The 20,701-nt window shown below is 45.2% G+C and overlaps 1 long non-coding RNA gene across 2 annotated transcripts in view; it reads right to left on the bottom strand.

Annotated features, from left to right (window-relative positions):
• The window catches only part of LOC141090135 (uncharacterized), a 151,444-nt gene that overhangs the window by 116,619 nt on the left and 14,124 nt on the right, over positions 1 to 20,701 (bottom strand). The window contains exon 3 of one of the 2 annotated variants that reach the window (XR_012232398.1): positions 9,364 to 9,462. The exons of the other annotated variant lie outside the window; for it this stretch is intronic. This is a non-coding gene — a long non-coding RNA (uncharacterized lncRNA). The remainder of the gene's footprint in view (positions 1 to 9,363; positions 9,463 to 20,701) is intronic. 2 annotated transcript variants of the gene reach the window in all.

Here is a 20,701-nt window from a genome sequence, read left to right as displayed (position 1 = left end):
AAGATGAAGAACCTTGTGCAAGTTAAGGCCGGTTTACTCCTCTTTAACCCCTTCCTGACATGAGACGTACTATCCCGTCCACGGTACCCGGGCCCGTATGACCGGGGACGGGATAGTACGTCTACCGCGATCAGCGGCGCCCACGTGGTGAGCGCCGCTGATCGCGGCCGGGTGTCAGCTGATTATCACAGCTGACACCCGGCACTACGTGTCAGGGGCGGTCACGGACCGCCCCCGACACGTTAACCCCTTGCACACCGCGATCAAACATGATCGCGGTGTACCGGGGGTTAAAGGGAAGCATCGGCAGGGAGGGGGCTCCCTCCGTGCTTCCCTGAGCCCCCCACGGCAGCGCAATGTGCAGCGCTGCTGCGGGGGACTCCTTTCCTCCAGGCCCCCGAATCCAAGATGGCGACGGGGGCCTTCGGGGGCCTGGGGAAGCTGGCTTCCTCAGTGCCTGCAAAGCGCAGGCATGAGGAAGCCTTGTGCACTGCCTGTGACAGATTGCTGATCTGTCACAGTGATCTGTGATGTGACAGATCAGCGATCTGTCACAGGACAGTGATGTCCCACCTGGGACTATGTAATAAAGTAAAAAAAAAATTAAAAAAAGTGTAAAAATAAATTTAAAAAAATCGCCAAATAAATTAGTAAAAAAAAAAAAAAATATTCCCCAATAAATTCATTTTTTGAAAATAATAAAAAAAAAAAACAATAAAAGTACACATATTAGGTATCGCCGCGTCCGTAACGACCTGCCCTATAAAACTGTCCCATTAGTTAACCCCTTTAGCGAACCCCTTAAAAAATAAAAATAAAAAACGAAGCAAAAAATAATGATTTATTATCATACCGCCAAACAAAAAGTGCAATAACGCGCGATCAAAAAGACGCATATAAATATCCATGGTACCGCTGAAAACGTCATCTTGTCCCGCAAAAAACAACCTGCCACACAGCATCATCAGCGAAAAAATAAAAAAGTTATAACTCGCAGAATAAAGCGATGCAAAAATAATTATTTTTTATATAAAATAGTTTTCATTGCATAAAACCGACAAAAACATAAAAAAACGACCTAAATGAGGTATCGCTGTAACCGTACTGACCCGAAGAATAAAACCGCGTTATCAATTTTACCGCACGCGGAACGGTGTAAACGCACCCCCCCCAAAAGAAATTCATGAAATGCTGGTTTTTGTTCATTCTGCGTCCCAAAAATCGGAATAAAAAGCAATCAAAAAATTTCACGTGCCCGAAAATGGTACCAATAAAAACGTCAAATCGTCCCGCAAAAAATAAGACCTCACATGACTCAGTGGGTCAAAATAAGGAAAAATTATAGCTCTCAATATGTGGTGATGCAAAAACTATTTTTACAATAAAAAGCGTCTTTTAGCGTGCGACAGCCGCCAAACATAAAAACCGCCATAAATAGTAAATCAAACCCCCCGTTATCACCCCCTTAGTTAGGGAAAAATAATAAAATAAAAAAAATGTATTTATTTCCATTTTTCCATTAGGGTTAGGGCTAGGGTTAGGGCTAGGGGTGTGTTGGGGTAGGGTTGGGGTAGGGTTAGGGCTAGGGTTAGGGCTAGGGCTAGGGTTAGGGCTAGGGTTAGGGCTAGGGTTAGGGGCGTGTTGGGGTTCGGGTTGGAGTTAGAATTGGGGGTTTCCACTGTTTGGGCACATCAGGGGCTCTCCAAATGCAACATGGCGTCTGATCTCAATTCCAGCCAATTCTGAGTTGAAAAAGTCAAATGGTGCTCCTTCCCTTCCAAGCTCTGCTATGCGCCCAAACAGTGTTTTACCCCCACATGTAGGGTAGCAGCCTACTCAGGACAAATTGCAAAACAATTTTTGGGGTCCAATTTCTCCTGTTACCCTTAGGAAAATAAAAAATTGGGGGCAAAAATATCATTTTTGTGGAAAAAAATGATTTTTTTATTTTCACATCCGAGTGTTATAAACTTCTGTGAAGCACTTGGGGGTTCAAAGTGCTCACCACACATCTAGATAAGTTCCGTGGGGGGTCTAGTGTCCAAAATGGGGTCACTTGTGGGGAGTTTCAATAGTTTAGGTACATCAGGGGCTCTCCAAACGCACATGACACCCGCAGACCATTCCATCAAAGTCTGCATTCCAAAACGTCACTGCTTCCCTTCCGAGCCCCGACGTGTGTCCATACAGTAGTTTTCTCCCACATATGGGGTGTCAGCGTACTCAGGACAAGTTGGACAACAACTTTTGGGGTCCAATTTCTCCTGGTACCCTTGGGAAAATAAAAAAATGGTGACTAAAAGATCATGTTTGTGGAAAAAATACGAATTTTTTATTTTCACGCCCGGGCGTTGTAAACTTCTGTGAAGCAATGGGGGGTCAAAGTGCTCACCTCACATATAGATAAGTTCCTTAGGGGGTCTAGTTTACAAAATGGTGTCATTTGTGGGGGGTTTCCACTGTTTAGGTACATTAGGGGCTCTCCAAAGGCAACATGACACCCGCAGACCATTCCATCAAAGTCTGCATTCCAAAACGTCACTACTTCCCTTCCGAGCCCCGACGTGTGCCCATACAGTAGTTTTCTCCCACATATGGGGTAGCAGCGTACTCAGGACAAATTGGACAACAACTTTTGGGGTCCAATTTCTCCTGGTACCCTTGGGAAAATAAAAAAATGGTGACTAAAAGATCATGTTTGTGGAAAAAATACAAATTTTTTATTTTCACGCCCGGGCGTTGTAAACTTCTGTGAAGCACTGGGGGGGTCAAAGTGCTCACCACACATCTAGATAAGTTCCTTAGGGGGTCTAGTTTCCAAAATGGTGTCATTTGTGGGGGGGTTCCACTGTTTTGGTACATCAGGAGTTTTCCAAACGCGACATGGTGTCCGATCTCAATTCCAGCCAAAAACGTCAAATGGCGCTGCTTCCCTTCCGAGCTCTGCCATGCGCCCAAATAGTGGTTTACCCCCACATGTGGGGTATCAGCGTACTCAGGACAAATTGCACAATAACTTTTAGGGTCCTGTTACCCTTGGAAAAATAAGAATTGAGGGTGAAAAGATCATTTTTGTGGAAAAAATATGATTTTTTAATTGTATGGCTTTATGTTATAAACTTCTGTGAAGCCCATGGGGGTTCAAAGTTCTCACCACACATCTAGATAAGTTCCTTAGGGGGTCTAGTTTCCAAAATGGTGTCATTTGTGGGGGGTTTCCACTGTTTTGGTACATCAGGGGTTTTCCAAACGCGACATGGTGTCCGATCTCAATTCCAGCCAAAAACGTCAAATGGCGCTGCTTCCCTTCCGAGCTCTGCCATGCGCCCAAATAGTGGTTTACCCCCACATGTGGGGTATCAGCGTACTCAGGACAAATTGCACAATAACTTTTAGGGTCCTGTTACCCTTGGAAAAATAAGAATTGAGGGTGAAAAGATCATTTTTGTTGAAAAAATATGATTTTTTAATTGTATGGCTTTATGTTATAAACTTCTGTGAAGCCCATGGGGGTTCAAAGTTCTCACCACACATCTAGATAAGTTCCTTAGGGGGTCTATTTTCCAAAATGGTGTCATTTGTGGGGGGTTTCCACTGTTTAGGTACATCAGGGACTCTCCAAACGTGACATGGCGTCCAATCTGAATTCCAGCCAATTTTGCATTGAAAAAGTCAAACGGCGCTCCTTCCATTCTGAGCTCTGCCATGCGCCGAAACAGTCGTTCCCCCCACATATCAGGTATCTGCGTACTCAGGACAAATTGCACAATAACTTTTGCAGTTCAATTTCTCCTGTTACCCTTGGTAAAATAAAAAAAATTGAACCTGAAGTATTTTTTTTATGAAAAAAAGTTAGATGTTCATTTTTTTTTAAATATTCAAAAAAATTCCTGTGACGCACCTAAAGGGTTAATAAACTTCTTGAATGTGGTTTTGAGCACCTTAAGGGGTGCAGTTTTTAGAATGGTGTCACTTTTGGGTATTTTCCATCATATAGACCCCTCAAAGTGGCTTCAAATGTGATGTGGTCCTAAAAATAAAATGGTGTTGTAAAAATGAGAAATCGCTGGTCAACTTTTAACCCTTATAACTTCCTAACTTCCTGCTGTTACACCGATCTTCTGACGGGCATCAAACACATTCTGGTAATTGGGGGTGGGTAAACGACTAATCATTGTAGGCTGGATCCTGGATCTCATACCTCCCATAGCCCCCATTGTTATTAATCCTGTACATTCACATTCCTGCCATCACCATTCTGTAATGCTGTAGATAAGCCCCCGAGGTAACCTCAAAGACAAGAAAAACGAGTTTTATTATACTCACCCAGGGGGGGCGGTCCAGTCCAATGAGTGTCGCAGGACGGGTCCGGCGCCTCCCATCTTCTAACAATGACGTCCTCCTCCTTGCTTCTGTCACGGCTCCTGCGCAGGCATAATTCTCTGCCCTGTTGAGGGCAGAGTAAAGTACAGCAGTGTGCAGGCGCCGGACCTCTCTGACCTTTCCTGCACACTTCAGTACTCTGCTCTGCCCTCAACAGGGCAGAGAATTACGCCTGCGCAGGAGTGCAAAAGGAAGCAAGGAAGAGGATGTCTTTGCTAGAAGATGGGAAGTGCCAGACCCGGACCGTGACACCCATCGGACCCGACTGCCCTCTGAGTGAGAATAATATAACTCATTTTTCTTATCTTTCAGGTTACATCAGGGGCATATCTACAGCATCACAGAATGGATCCTGGATCTCATACCTCCCATAGCCCCCATTGTTATTAATCCTGTACATTCACATTCCTGCCATCACCATTCTGTAATGCTGTAGATAAGCCCCCGAGGTAACCTGAAAGACAAGAAAAAAGAGTTATATTATACTCACCCAGGTATACAGAATGCTGTAGATAAGCACCAGATAGAGGTGGCTGCATCTCATAGGGGAAAAATGAGGTGACAAATTCCCTTTAAAGTGGAGTAAAACTGTGATCTGGGAGTCAGAGATGCTTCCAAGGGTCTTCCCCATGCTGTTCTTCCTTTCAGCACTTTTTCCATCCATTTCAACATTTTCACTGCCTCTCAGACTTCCTTGTAGGGTCTACCAGAAAAATGCTCAGATTTCTCATTGACTCACATTATACTTGTTACTCAAAGCAATCATCCAAGCATTATGAATTGTTCTTTTTGAATAATGAGCATCCAAGCATTTTAGCACTCGCTCATCTCTATCGATCCAAAGTATAAAGTCGTCTAATCATTTCTACTGCACAAATAATGGCATAAAAAATAAATTGAATCAATCCTTCATCAGCTGTTAATTTGCTCATTTGGTCTCGGCTTAAATTTATCCTGTGCTCTGTGCTGAGCGCTTACACCAGAATTTCCATGTAAATCTCTAAAATATGTGATTCAGACAAAAACCCCAGTGGAACATTCCTTATAATGAGCCAGATGAAGACACTGTGGACTCTGTCTGGCTGATGATCCAGGAGGTATCCATCTTTTTAAGCATGTATAAAAGCATGGTTGACCACAGTTTTGTGCACCTCTGAAAAAAGGACAATACTGAATAGAGGCCTAATGGACTACAGAGTAACTCTGCTGCCTATTTATAGTGAATGGATCCCTTGGTGATTTCATCTGTATCATGCCATTCAGATCAAAACCTCAAAGAAAATGTTCAGCGGGATAAAATGGATCCAAAATGTTATGCAAAATGTTCTTAAAAAAGTTTCAACTCAATCCGCAAAAAATCGAGTCCCCGCTTAAGTTTGTCATAGGCCAATGGAATTATAGAGGACTTACTCATTACTAGTATTACAAAGGCTCTGGAAAAGCACTATGACTCCTCACCCCCAAAAGAAATCCAGTGAATTCTGCTCTCCGAAATCCAAATGCCTCCCCTTCCTTCTGAGCCCCACAGTGTCCCTAAACTGCAGTTACATTAGCATCCACAATTGGCATTTCTGTAGCGATGAGAACTGGCTTACTTTACAGGTGCATGTCTCCAGAAGCATGAGTTGTGCACAATGTATGGACACCACTACAATGCACTGAACACTTCAATGTACTGGGATCTACATTGTATTGGCACTACAGCGTACTAGCACTACATTGGAGGATTTGCAAACTTTACTCAGCAACATCCAATGAGGCTTGTTTCTGGAAAACACCTATGGAGTCAAAATTGTCAATACACCCCACTAGGAATTTATCTATAGCTGTAACTTCCAAAATGGGGTCACTTGAGGAGGGATTCAACTCTCCTGGCACTTAGGAGCTCTGTAAATGCAGTCCGCAAACTATTCTACAATTATTTGTTCTCCAAAAGTAAAAAAGCACTCCTGTCCTCCTGAGTCTTGCCTATGGCTATGCAGTACAGTACAGAAACATATGAGGTATCGCCACATACATCAGAAAATGTGTAACAATTCTTGGTGCCTTTTTACTCATTTCCCTGTATGACTAAGTAAAATCTGGGGCTAAAAAAATATTTTGTGCTAAAAATATAATAATTCTTTTTTTTCTTAACCACCCAACTGTGTAAGAATCTGTGACTCAACCCTAAATAAATTTATTTTATGTAATAAAATGTAATGCATGTTTGTAAAATCTAATTTATGTAATAAAAGGTAATTTGTATAATGTGATCACTTATGGGGTGTTCTGCTGTTCTGGCATCTCAGTGGCTCTGTGACATGTGACATGGCATCTTTAAACCATTCCAGTAAAATTTGCTCTACAATATGCCGCTCCTTCCCTCTGACCTGATGGAAGCACGTAGGGAGCCCCCTCCCTGCGCGATGCCCCTCTATGTCGCTGTCACTACTGACAGCGGCATCAGAGGCGTTAAATGCTCGAGATTGGTGCTAGCATCAATCGTGGGCATTGCTGCGAGGTGTCAGGTACAGCTGACACTCGCACCCTACTGCAGTGGCACTCAGCTTGAGACAGCGTGATCGTGCCACCGTACTAGTACTGCTGTTTGCGGGAACGCAATTCCCGCAGAGGATTACTAGTACGGAGCATGTCGGTAAGGGGTTAAGGCATTTACTGTGTAGCCAAGCAGTGCAGAACATCAACATATGCAATGGAGTATTGTCCTGTATAAAAATCATGGTTATCTTGAAAGAAAATATCTTCTAGAAAGTGGCAGTAGGTTTGGGAAATAATTTAAAGTGCATCTTCACCTAAAAATAGTCCAACTAACTTATCTTTAATAATAACAGTCTATAGCAGTATTCCAGCTCCACTTTGTTGGTGTGGGAGTGCATGTCTATGCCTGATACTGATTCAGCCACTGGTCCATCCGCCCTGTCTGACAAAAGTCACTCAATTCTCATCAGTTCAAAAACCTTTGAAAAATTTGTCTTTAGATATTTTTTAACCCAATCTTGATATTTTTACTTATGTGTTTTTTTTTTTTAATGGTGGTCGTGTTTTTTCAGCCTTCCTTACCCTGGCCATGTTGCTGAGCACTGAACACATTGTACTACTTTGCACTCTAGGGAGGTTGCAGTTCTGGAATATGACAGCCCTGGATGATGTGTTCCTGGTCACTTTATGTTTGATTCTTCTCAAATCTTTGGCAGTTAATGTGAGTCTTTTTTTCCTCAATGTGTTTTTTCAAATCTTATTGACCTCATGCAACAAAACTTTTGATGGTTCTGTGATCACGTCGCAATATCTTTGAAATTTTAAGAGTGCTGCATCCCTCTGCAAGACTGCTGCTCGCTCACTCCTTCCAGACGTATAGGTGCGTCTCACAAAATTAGAATATCATCAAAAAGTTAATTTAAATCCGTTTTACAATAGAAAAAGTGAAACTCATAATATTAACAGTCTGTCAATGTTAACGATTATGTCTTACAGCCAATGAAAACCCAAAAGTCATTATCTCAGTAAATTAGAATAATTAACAAAAAACACATGCAAAGGCTTCCTAAGTGTTTAAAAAGGTACCTTAGTCTGTTTCAGTAGACTCCATGATCATGGGGAAGCCATGAAAGGTTATTGCTAAAGAAGCTGGCATTTCACAGAGTTCTCTATCCAAGCATATTAATGGAAAGTTGAGTGGAAGGAAAACGTGTGGTAGAAAAAAGTGCACAAGCAACCAGGATAACTACATCCTTGAAAGGATTGTTATGAAAAGGCCATTCAAACATTTGGGAGAGCTTCACAAGGAGTTGACTGCTGCTGGAGTTATTGCTTCAAGAGCCATAACACACAGACTTATCCGGGACATGGGCTACAATTGTTGCATTCCTTGTGTCAAGCCACTTATAACCAACTAGATTGAGGCCCTATGCTATCGCATCGGGAGGGCGGTAATATCACGATGGGGGCAGGCTTTGCAGCATTGAGAATCTCTCCCCCCATGTGCTCACCCACCTATCCACTCTCTCTTTCCCCATGTGCTGACTTCTCCCATCTGTGTGATGTGTCTACCCCATGTGCTATACCCCTTGTCTGCTGCCTCTCTCTTTCCTGTGCTGTGTTCTCCCCTCCTGTGCTGTCCCGTTTGAGCTGTCTCCCCCCTGTGCTCTGTCTCTCACCCCTGTGTCTGACCGTGTAAAGAACATACCACAGCTCCTGGGCAGGGGAGGAAGCAAAAGACAATGCTGACATTACAGCAGGATATCACAGAGGATATATTTTGTGAAGTAAAATATTGTTAAAAACAGTCAGTGAAATATTTTACCTCAAAAAATGAATCCTCTGTGATCCCCTGCTATAATGTCAGTATTGTCTTTTGCTTCCTCCCCTGCCCAGGAGATGCGGTATTCTCCATACACAGTCAGACACAGACAATTTTAAAATTAACTTTCGTTAGAGGGAAAACCCCTTTAATGTGACCAGCTTCCTCTGCCTGTAGACACATCGCGCATCTGCCGCCAGAGTCAGCCGAATGATTCACTGCACCTGCGCAGAATTTGAGTAGGCACAATGCGATGGTGTAATGCTGGTGGTACCGTGCAAGAGGCTTTGTGAGTGTGAATGTGAGTGTGTGAATGTGAGTGTGTGTGTGTGTGTGAGTGTGTGAGTGTGCATGTGTGGTGCATGAGTGTGTGAGTGTGTGTGTGAGTGTGTGTGAGTGGTGCGTGAGTTTGTATGTGTGGTGCGTACGGTGTATAGAGTGTGGGTGTGTGTGTGTGTGTATGTATGTGTGTGGTGAAACGGTGCTCCGCTGGTGGTACCGTGCAATAGGTTAGTACCAGCAGTAGTTTCCATATTGAGACACCCATCACTTGGGTGTTCCAATATGGTGGTCGGTGAACTTCCTGCTCTTGGAATTCTGGGATACATCTGGACAGAACAGGAAATGAAAACATTACAAGGCAATTATATAAATAGACAACATGAAAAGCATCTTACCTGGGTCAAGGAGAAAAAGACTTGGACTGTTACTCAGTGGTCCAAGATGTTGTGTTCAGATGAAAGTAAATTTTGCATTCCATTTGGAAATCAAGAGCCCTGAAGGAAGAGTGGAGAGGCACACAATCCAAACAGAGTGATCTATTTCAATTGTTTATTACTGTTAATGTTGATGATTATGGCTTACAGCCAATAAAAACCCAAAAGTCATTATCTCATTAAATTAGAATACTTTATAACACCGGTTTAAAAAATTATTTTAAACTGCGAAATGTTGGCCTACTGAAATATATGCTCAGTAAATGCACTCAACACATTGTCGGGGCTCCTTTTGCATCAATTACTGCATCCATGCAGCATGGCATGGAGGCAATCAGTCTGTGGCTGTGCTGAGGTGTTATGGAAGCCCAGGTTGCTTTGATAACAGCCTTCAGCTCGTCTGTAATGTTGGGTTTGGTGTATCTCATCTTCCTTTTAACAATAGCTCATAGATTCTCTATGGGGTTAAGGTCAGGCAAGTTTGGTGGCCAATCAAGCACAATGAAACTGTTGGTTTTAAACCATGTATTGGTACTTTTGGTAGTGTGGACAGGTGCCAAGTCCTGCCCCGGACTGAAATTTCCATCTCAAAAAAGCTTGTTGGTAGAGGGAAGCATGAGGTGCTCTAAAATTTCCTAGTAGATGGCTGCGGTGACTTTGGTCTTAATAAAACACAGTGTACCTACACCAGCAGATGACATGGCTCCCAAACGATCACTGATTGTGATAACTTCACACTAGACCTCAAGCTGCTTGTAATGACTCTATATAATATGAGTTTCAATTTTTGTATTGAAGAGCTGAAATAAATTAACTTTTTGATGATATTTTAATTTTGTGAGAAGCACCTATACCTGTAAGGAATATTGTATGTTAATTATAGCTGTTAACCTTAATTAGAAAATCTGTTTGAAATGTTTTATTTCCGGTAACCCTGTTACTGTAAGCAGCGTAAATTGTAGTATGGGTCAATAGCTTTGAGGTGAACTAATATTGATTTTTTTATATAATTATTACTCAATTTTTATAATCAATGCAAAATGTCTGTTATATTAGGCTTCCTGTAATGTAATCGGGTTTACTTGACACTGAGGTCAAAATTATCTGCAATCACCTTTTGAAGGGGACTAATGATAATCAAACTGCTGTTTACACAAGTGCAATCAAAGCGAAGTCCTGACAATGAGCTTGCTTAGTTATCTTTGCAGTAGGCACAGGAGAAATAGGAATCTATTTTAACCCTTAAATACCATGTAACATATTTATATTGGATTGTTTAAGCTTATATTGTAAGTATAGTATATATTCAATTGTAAATTTCTACAATATATTTCCAACAATATTATTAGGTGCAATGGTAGCAGCTGAACTTGGAGCCCTAATGCATGGATAAGCCAAAGACCTCTCAGACCTATAAAAATTTACCAGTATTAAAAATGGCACATAGTAAGTGGGACCTTATAAAAAATATTTAAAGAGAATCTATCACCCTTTTTTTCGACTATCCTGCACCGACATCAGGGGCTTATCTACAGCATTCTGTAATGCTGTAGATAAGCCCCCGATGTAACCTGAAAGATAAAAAAGTTATATTATACTCACCCTGGCGTCTGGTCTGGTCCGATGGGTGTCGTGGCCCAGTCCGGTGCCTCCCATCTTCATACGATGCCATCCTCTTCTTTCCTTCCTGTCGTGGCTCCGGCGCAGGCACACTGCAGGACTCTGCTATGCCCTCAGCAGGGCAGAGCAGTGCACCTGAACAAGGGCTACGACAGGAAGGAAAGAAGAGGACGGCAACGTATGAAGATGGGAGGCGCTGGACCAGACCGCAACGCCCATTTAACCAGACGCCGGGGTGAGTATAATATAACTCTTTTTTCTTATCTTTTAGGTTACATCGGGGGCTTATCTACAGTATTACAGAATGCTGTAGATAAGGCCCTGATGTCGGTGCAGGCAGCTCATAGTCGACAAAAAGGGTGACATTCCCTTTAAGTGGGACCCAAGAGCTGAAAGTTACACTTTGCCCTATATGATTTATTATACATTACTCAGGTTTTTTTCTGATATACAATATATTGTCTGTGAGATCTTGACCCATTGGTTCCCAGCCTATTATATTCTGCATCTTCACATAGACAGCTCAATCTGCTAAAAATTCTCACTCTACATAGTCACAGAGCATGCTTTCATCTGACTGAGATTAATTAGGGTGACTTTGTGGCATCTTATCTTCTCTTACCCATCAAATATCTGATTGCATTGTGATATTGTATGACTTCACAGGATACTGGATCATAACACCCTTTTTTGCAAAGGAATCCTTTCACTAGTCATAGAATAGAAGAATGAGGTCATGATCCGGCATGGATGAGGTTATGCATTGTTCAACAACATTTTTTTCCAAGTGCATATAAATAAGAGTGAGCCTATTTTCTTTGAAGTACAGATCACTGTTTTTAAAATAATGATAAAGCTAACTTCATGTCAACTTCTGCACAACTCTAACGTTTTCCTTCTTTCATTAAGGTCTTAAAAGAGAGAAGTTATTGAAGCTCAAACTAACAGAGGACTGTGTATAAAAAAATATTTTCATATTATTAAATGGTGAAAAGCCTGATACAGTATGAGAGCATTGTTAGATATGTGCTAGTGCTCCAATGCATTTGTCATGTCATAATAAACTGAAGAAATCCCCCAACAAGTACAAAATATAATTACTAGAGTTGAGAGAAACGGATCGAAAAATTTCAAAAGTCGCCGACTTTTAGCAAAGTCGGGTTTCATGAAACGAAACCCGACCCTAAGATGAGGCCGGCCACGAGGTCGGCGACTTAAGCGCCAAAGTCGCGTTTCAAAAGTTTGTTTTGCGCTCTTTTTCAGCCAATCAGGATCCACGGACACTGTGGGCAACGTGATGACATAGGCAGGGGTCACCACCATCTTTCAGAAGGGCATGTAAGTGATTGGCTTGCTTTGGTGGGCGTCTCAGGGGGTATAAAAGGGCGTGCACGCCGACCGCCATGTTACTCATGCTGATCTCAGAATAGGGAGAGCTGCTGCTGCTGATTTTGTAGGGAGAGCGTTAGGCAGGGAAGAAGACACCAAAAACTGCTTCTGCTGCTAGCGATTTTGCCTGTACAACACACCAGTCACTGTGTGTGCAGTGCAAGTGGAGGCTATGTTTTGCTGGATCAGCGGTGTTGGTTGTTAGGCTGCCTTCTAAGGCTTCCTGACGGCTGCATTGCTGTTTACCCACTGCTCTGCAAACTGCTTTTTTAAAAGCAATCCCAATTTTTTTTGTCCTGGTGAGTTACTGACCGTGCATTTTTTCACACCATACAGCGGTGCACACTCCTCACACAGTACCATGAAACGGCTGTTATCACAGCCACAGTGAAGCCATCTGTGTGTCACTCTGTAAGAATAAGTCGAGGACATGTTCCGTTCTTACAGACCTGCACCTTCTAGTTTTGTCTAGCTTTCAAACAGTTAAATATATTTGCTGTTTGATCACATTCAAAACTATAAAGAGACAGCGTGTCAATCCGTATACTTAAAAAACACGGAGCTTGACAATTTTACGTACACCGGACAGCCGTGTAAGTGCATGCTCCTCTCTCAGTACCGTGTAACGGCTGTTATCACGGCCACAGTGAAGCTGTGTGTCGCTCTGTAAGGATAAGTCGAGGACTTGTTCCGTTCTTACAGACCTACACTCTAGGGAGATTCCTATTCTGCCCAATTCTATATTCACCTTGTAGTTTGTCATACACTAGCCAATTACTGCCTGTGACATAGCGCTGTGATATTCAGTGGGCCTCACACAATCCAAAAGTGTCCAGTGTCCACAAGTGTGTGCAGAAATTCAAAATCTCCGTTATCCTCTAGTGACATTTTTCACACCTGCGACATCAAGCCTGTGACATAGCGCTGTGATATTCAGTGGGCCTCACACAATCCAAAAGTGTCCAGTGTCCACAAGTGTCTGCAGAAATTCAAAATCTCCCTTGTCCTTTAGACACCTTGTACCTTGTTTTACGTTTACTATATAGTTTGTTGGATTTTGTCTACATTTCTACCAAAAATGAGGAAGGCTGGTGGAAGAGGCCGTGGAATTGGGCGGGGGTTGGCAGCTGGTAATGATGGTGGTGGATCTGATGGTAGTGGCAAAAGAAAAATAGGACCGAATGAAGGAGGTGTTGAGCCTGCATCATCGTCGGGCTCCACAAGGCCTCGAAGGCTTAGTTTTCTAGGAGTTGGCAAACCGCTTTTAAAGCCAGAGCTTCAGGAAAAAGTTTTGTCTTACATTGCTGACTCAGCCTCCAGCTCTATCGCCTCCTCTTCTTCAGTTGTAAAAAGTAAAAGCACTGAGTCGTCATTGGAGGCTCATGTTCATGAACCACACCTTTCCTTGTATCCTTCACCCCAACCAAGATTGAAGGATGACACAGGCCATACTAATGATTACTCCATGGAGCTGTTTTCACATACCATGCCTGGATTATCAAGTGAAATGGTGAATTACCCAGGCCAAGATGAATCTGACATGGAGTGCACTGATGCACAGCCGCTGATGGATGATTCTGCTGGTACATTCACTCAGAGCACTACATGGTCCTCGCAGTGTACAGAGCCAGATTCTGACCCTGATGAGACTCAGGTGCCCCTTCCCGCACACTATACCACCATACACGGTGACACAGAGGAAGGTGCACATGACATTGAAGAGGAGGTGATGGATGACCCAGTTGTTGACCCAGATTGGCATCCATTGGGGGTAGAGGGTGCTGCTTCCAATAGCTCAGATGAGGAGGAGGAGCATCCACAGCAGACATAAACATCGCAACAGCTGTTATCTGGCAGGCCCAGAGCACTCCAAAGACAGTTTCCAAAAATCAAAAGAGTTGCTGGACAGCTTGTCCAGAGGGTCAAAATATCACAGCGTCTGCCAAAGTAGGAAGAGTGCAGTGTGGCACTTTTTTGACCAAAATCCTCATGATCAGGCCAAGGTTATCTGTAAGAAGTGCGCAAAGACCTTTAGCCGAGGGAAAAATCTGAAAAATTTGAATACCAGTTGCATGCTTAGACATTTAACCAGCATGCACTTGCAAGCGTGGACACAACACCAAACCTCAAGTGCCACATGTGCAACTGATCACAAAGAAGGTAGTCAGCAACACTACATTGTTTCCCCCACTGTAAGCCCACCGGTTAGCACAGCAGCAAATGTTGAGGTGTCGTTGCAAGGCCACAGCAGTCAGGGAATCCCACTGTTATATCAACGAAAGACTGAATCTAGGCCATCAGAAAGAACACCAACTCCATCACCATAATCAACCCTCTCTCAGTCTGCCCTGTCCACCGCTACTTCCACCATATGCAGCTCTCAAGTCCAGCTCACCCTCCCAGACACTATGAGTAGGTCAAGAAAGTACTCAGTCTCTCATCCGCGTACACTGGGTTTGAAGGCCCACATTGCCAAAGTAATCTCGTTAGAGATTATGCCCTATCGGTTGGTGGAAAGCGCAGCTTTCCGCGAACTCATGGCCTATGCAGTACCACGCTATGACCTACCCAGTCGCCACTTCTTCTCTCGCAAAGCCATCCCAGCCCTCCACCATCATGTGAAAGACCGCATTGTCCATGCATTCAAGCAGTCAGTGAGTGGAAAGGTGCACCTAACAACTGATGCATGGTCCAGTCGGCATGGCCAGGGCCGTTACGTGTCCATCACTGCGCACTAGGTTAATGTGGTGGATGCAGGGTCCACAGGGGACAGCGGTGGTGGGACAGTGCTGCCTAGCCCACGGTATAGGAAACAGTTGGCTGTAGGCGTTCGACCCTCCTCCTCCTCCTCCTCCAGAAGCGAAAGCTCGTCCACAGAGCGCAGTCATATGAGCACTCCATCTGCAGCTGCCACTGTTGCACACGAGGTGTCCCCCTATCGAGCAGCTAGTGGAAAGCGTCAGCAGGCTGTGTTGCAGATGATGTGTTTGGGCGACAGACACACCGCCGAGGTGCTGGCCGAGTACTTTCAGCGACAAACTGAGTCATGGCTGGGCAGTGTACATCTTGAGGCAGGCAAGGTAGTTAGTGATAACGGCCGTAATTTTGTAGCAGCAATAGCCCTTTCAAAACTCAGCCACATACCTTGCTTGGCTCACACCTTGAACCTGGTGGTGCAGTGCTTCCTCAAAAATTATTCGGAGTTAACAGCCCTGCTCCAGAAGGTGCGAAGACTGTGCGCGCACATCCGCCGGTCGCCTGTACACTCCATTCGTATGCAGAAGCTGCAGCGATTGCTCCACCTTCCCACCCACCGCCTCATTATCGACATTGCAACAAGGTGGAACTCCACCCTGCACATGGTTGAGCGGCTGTGCGAGCAGGGGCAGGCCATAATGCATTTGTGGGAGGATACACGGCCAGGCACTTTGAGAGCAGACATGGAGTTGACAGGTGTGCAGTGGTCGAAGCTGAAAGACCTCTGTAAAGTCCTTCAGTGTTTTGAGGAATGCACACGGCTGGTAAGCGCAGACGACGCCATCCTAAGCATGAGCATCCCACTTATGCGTCTGCTCATGCAAACTTTGACGCACCTTAAGGAGCAGGCGTCTGCAGCCAATGTTGATGAGGAGGAAGAGGAGGAGGGAATCCTTGATGACATTCAGCCATTGTCTGCTCAGGGACCTCTCCTGGACGAGGTGGAGGAAGAAGAGGAGGAGGAGGATGATGAGGATGATTACTTAGGGGAGGAGGATGCATCTCGTGGAGCAAGTGAAAATGTTGGCGTGGCAAGGTCTGGTACAGGGTTTGTGCGTGACTGGAGGGATGTGGATTTGCCAGAAAGTGCTCCTCCACCCAGCACTCACAGTGCATCATTGACACCTGGAACATTGGCCCACATGTCAGATTATGCCTTTCAGATCCTAAATAGGGACCCATGCATTGCCAAAATGATGACCGATGACGACTACTGTTTGGCCAGCATCCTGGATCCACGCTATAAAGGCAAATTGCAAAACATCATGCCACAGGAGAACCTTGACCTAATATTGGCTACTAAACAAGCAACTCTGGTTAACCGGTTGGTTGAGGCATTCCCAGCACACAGCAGCGGTGATGGTTCTCACACGAGCCGTACGGGCCGGGGGCAGCTTGGCAGAGGTGTTCGTGGTGCACACAGCAGAAGTGGCGTTGGAGACAGGGGTTTCATGACAATGTTGTGGACTGATTTTTCACGGACTGCTCACACAACTGGTAATACTGCATCGATGGAAAGTGACAGGAGACAGCAGTTGTCAACTATGGTTAACAACTACTTTTCCTCCCATATCAATGTTCTCCCGCACAGGTCATTCCCCTTTGACTATTGGGCCGCTAAACTGGACACCTGGCCTGAATTGGCACAATATGCCTTACAGGAGCTCGCTTGCCCAGCTGCAAGTGTGCTATCGGAAAGAGTCTTCAGTGCAGCTGGATCAATCCTGACAGAAAAAGGACCCGTCTGTTAACCCAAAATGTGGATGATCTAACCTTCGTTAAAATGAGCCATGCATGGGTTTCCAAGGATTTTGTCCCACCTTCCCTTGATGACACATAGGTTGCCAGAAAAATGGCTTGCTTTGGTCCTCCTCCTATTCCGCGAACTTGACCTATTTCGCCTTTTGCAGCATCTAAATGACCCACATCTACATATGCCACTTTGTAAACCTCCCTAAGTGGGCGGCCCCCCCCCCATGGCCGGGGTCACCACCTAGTGCACGACACCGTGCGAGTGCCGTTGCCCTGGACAGGTGGGTAGGCTGACTCTTGGGGGCTGGCACTGGCATAGGGTCCCTCATAGTGCAATCAAGTGTCTCTGACAGTGGTGGTGCACACCCACCGTCAGACACACCGCCGTACTATGAGGGGCCCAGTGCCAGTACCGACACCCACGAGTGTGCCCCCCTTGATTGGGCAGGGCCCCAGCATTTGCAATGTTTACCTCTCCCTGCTCCTCCGCTGTGTAGTCTGGGCTGTCAAATCCTTCACTGGGACTGCCACTACAAATTGATTGAACTGAAAGATGATGGTTAAGATGTAGCTATGCCCTGTCCTGCTGGCTGGGCTCTAGCTCCAGATGATCAGTGGCTTCCATTTCTTATGGACGTCGACTTACAATTACATGCAGTGGTGGTTTATCATCAGCTTTCACAGTTTTCCTACTCACAAACGTGTGACATTCCGCCGCACATTTCAAAATGTGCCCTCTCATGCCAATCAAATAGAATCGCCTACGGCCTGTGGCTTCTGTCTTTTGCACTCCAAAGTTATGTGACAGATCATGATAGCCAGTGAGCACCATGTTTACATCGCTCCCTGTGATAAAAATTGGATTGAGATGAGTAACAGTGATGGAATCAACGGAAGTGCGATACAGCAAGACTTTATTCACAAAAAAATGTTTTCACTGTCTCAACACACAAATTAATTGAGGGTCAGCATCACCTATGAGAATTGTGACGGAAGTTTTTCCCATGAATAATAATTCCTAGATTTCTGCAATCAATAGCCTTTATGTCACTAATTGTATGCATCTCATTTCCTATTGCGGAGAGGCTGGACTGTATTACTGAGACAGAAATATATATAAAGATTTAAAAATAACACCAAAAGTATATAGTTATGTACGCCTCAAATGCATTTCCTTTTTTCCACTTTTTAGATTGCTGTGTAATCCATACTGAGAACACGGAGATTTTACATGTTTAAACTATGCTATATATACCTGCTATCCAGTGATAAAGTACCCTTTCTCAACTTTGTACAATCTGGTCAAATCCATACTGGGCCCGAGAACATCTGAGTCTGCCTCCTGATCTATAGACATATATTTTTAATTGGTAAACTAGGCTACATATATACGTGTTATCCGGTGAAACTGTACCCTTTATCAACTTTCTACAATGTTGTTGAACCCATACTGGGCCTGAGAACAGCTGCCGAGCTGTTAAGCAAGCTACAGCACCTGTGGTTTGGACACGTAATTTTTTCAGGAATGACAGTTAGGCCTAACTCCGGAATTGCGGTTGACCTGAACTTACTGGGAAATCATCGTTCGCGGGGAATAATCTGAATCCCAGATCCCCATCACTAACAGAGTTCAGCAGGTTATCTGCACCTGTAAGCGACAAAAGCTAGTCCTTTCAGTGTAGCGTGCATGCAGCCCCGGACATGTACTGGAATGCTAGACCTGTTATTGCTTGATCTCACGTGCCACAGCCTCGCGTATCCCTCTAGTAAGCTTGACGCGTACCGCAGGGCCATGCTGGAGTCTAGGTCGTTAACGGAATAAAGCTGAGAAATCGCTAGCACAACTACAAATGGACATACCACACTACTCACAGAATCGACAAAGCTTGCAATCTGTCCATCTTTTCTGTAGCTTGCATGGTAGTGGTTTCCCGGGTGCAGTCCAATTAAGCCACAGGCTCCACTCCTGGTGGTGCCCTTTTGGACATTCCTTTAAGGTTCAGCTTTGTAATCATACTGCCCCCGGAAACCAAAAACTTTGCCTTCAGGGACGCTGTTTGGAGGTTCGTGGGAATAACGCCGCCCGATCAGCAGTCGGCATATGGGTCACCCTCCCAGGGCTGTGGGTACTCGGTACCGGGCCGGTGTCAGTGGGATGTGTCACAGCAGCGGTGACCCGGATGGTGGCCCTGGGCGCCCATGTAAATGGCGTGGTATAATGGTAAAGAGTTTACATAGATAGTTTGACGCCACCTGTGGTGTTCGGCAACATAGATGTTAGGCCGACGCTGCATGCAGATCCTCTGGGACTGATGGTGTTGTGCAGCAAAGATGGTGAAGCTCCCCACAGGTGGAGCTGGAGTCCCAGGGAAGTGTAGATGTAGTGATGGGGGAAAGGCACAGGCGGTGTAGGTGCTGGTACCCAGATGTAGCGGTGCTGGAATAACTGTAGGACACCAGAGCGTGCAGTTCCAAAGCTTTACTCACAGTCTGCAGGTTACACAGATGCCTGCCTCCGTGCTGTGTCCTCCGGGTCAGGACCTCTGCCAACCTCCGGGACGAGAATGGAAAGCTCCCTTCCAACACTCCACCAACATGTTCCTTCCTGAACGTCTCCTTTCTAGCGCTTGTGGGGGAAGCACTCACAGGACCGTGGTTCACTGAAACGCCTCCTGTTCCTCAGACTTTACTTGTATGGAAGACAGCTGTAGCCTTTTCCTTCTGCCTCGCACACGTGGATACTGGGGCCTCCGAGCCTTAGTTGGGTACAGAGCATTTATAGCTGCTACTTCCCCCGGTTTCTGCTGCAGGAACGTCAGTGTCCCTACAAACTCGGAGACCGGAATCCGGACCATGTGCTCCAGCTAGGAGTGAGCCTTAACTCTGCTCATCCTCCAGCTCCCCTTCTCACGTCCACACACTTCCCCTTCCCTGCACAGAGTGCCCTAACTTACCTCCTCCCGACCACAGAGAGCAGCTCCTCAGCAGTCAGGTTCAGAGGTCTCCCTGCTGGCCTGGAGTGGGAAATGTGTTGTGTGTTGGTTTCACTGCTAGAGAGATCCTTCGTTGCTCCCAAGCTTGACAACACACTCCCTAGGAGGAAGGCAATGCCACAGTGGCGACCGTACTCTTGGGGACGCCACAAGTGCACTGAGGCCCAGCCACTGCTGGATGATGCTGCTGGTACATTGACCCAGACCACTACATTCCCCTCGCACTCTACACAGCCAGAATCTGACCCAGAGGAAACTCAGGTTCCCCTTCCCGCATACTATACCACCTTACACGGTGACAAAGAGGAAGGTGCAGATGAAAGTGCAGGTTCCTTGAGCAGGTGGGGGGGCATACTCATGGGCGATGGCACTGGCACAGGGCACCGCATAGTATGCAAAAATGTCTCTGCCGGTGGGAGGGCCTAAACAGCCAAGTGCAGTGAGATGGAAGATGGGGACGACAAGGAGTTCAGAGTAGTGCAGGGATTCCCTAGCAAGGAGACTTATGTAATTGTTTTCAATGTTGGGACAGCAATTTTTGGGGAGCACTATACTCTGGTGAATGATATATGGGGCCCACCATACACTGGAGCATTCCAAAGGTGGACATCAGACACTGGAGCAGCATTTACAGGGCCCATTATACACTAGAGCAGTAGAAATGGGGCCCATTATATATGGAGCATTATTTGGGCCCATAAGACAGTGGAGCTTCATCCATTGGGACCAGCATATACTGTAGCATTATGTGGAGCTCATCATATACGGTTTGAAACATTATATGGGAA

Source organism: Dendrobates tinctorius, unplaced genomic scaffold (genome assembly GCF_039654945.1).
Source record: "Dendrobates tinctorius isolate UK_male_01 unplaced genomic scaffold, ASM3965494v1 ptg000003l, whole genome shotgun sequence".
NCBI classification, from domain to species: domain Eukaryota; kingdom Metazoa; phylum Chordata; class Amphibia; order Anura; family Dendrobatidae; genus Dendrobates; species Dendrobates tinctorius.
This window is presented reverse-complemented; position numbering and strand designations above follow the sequence as displayed.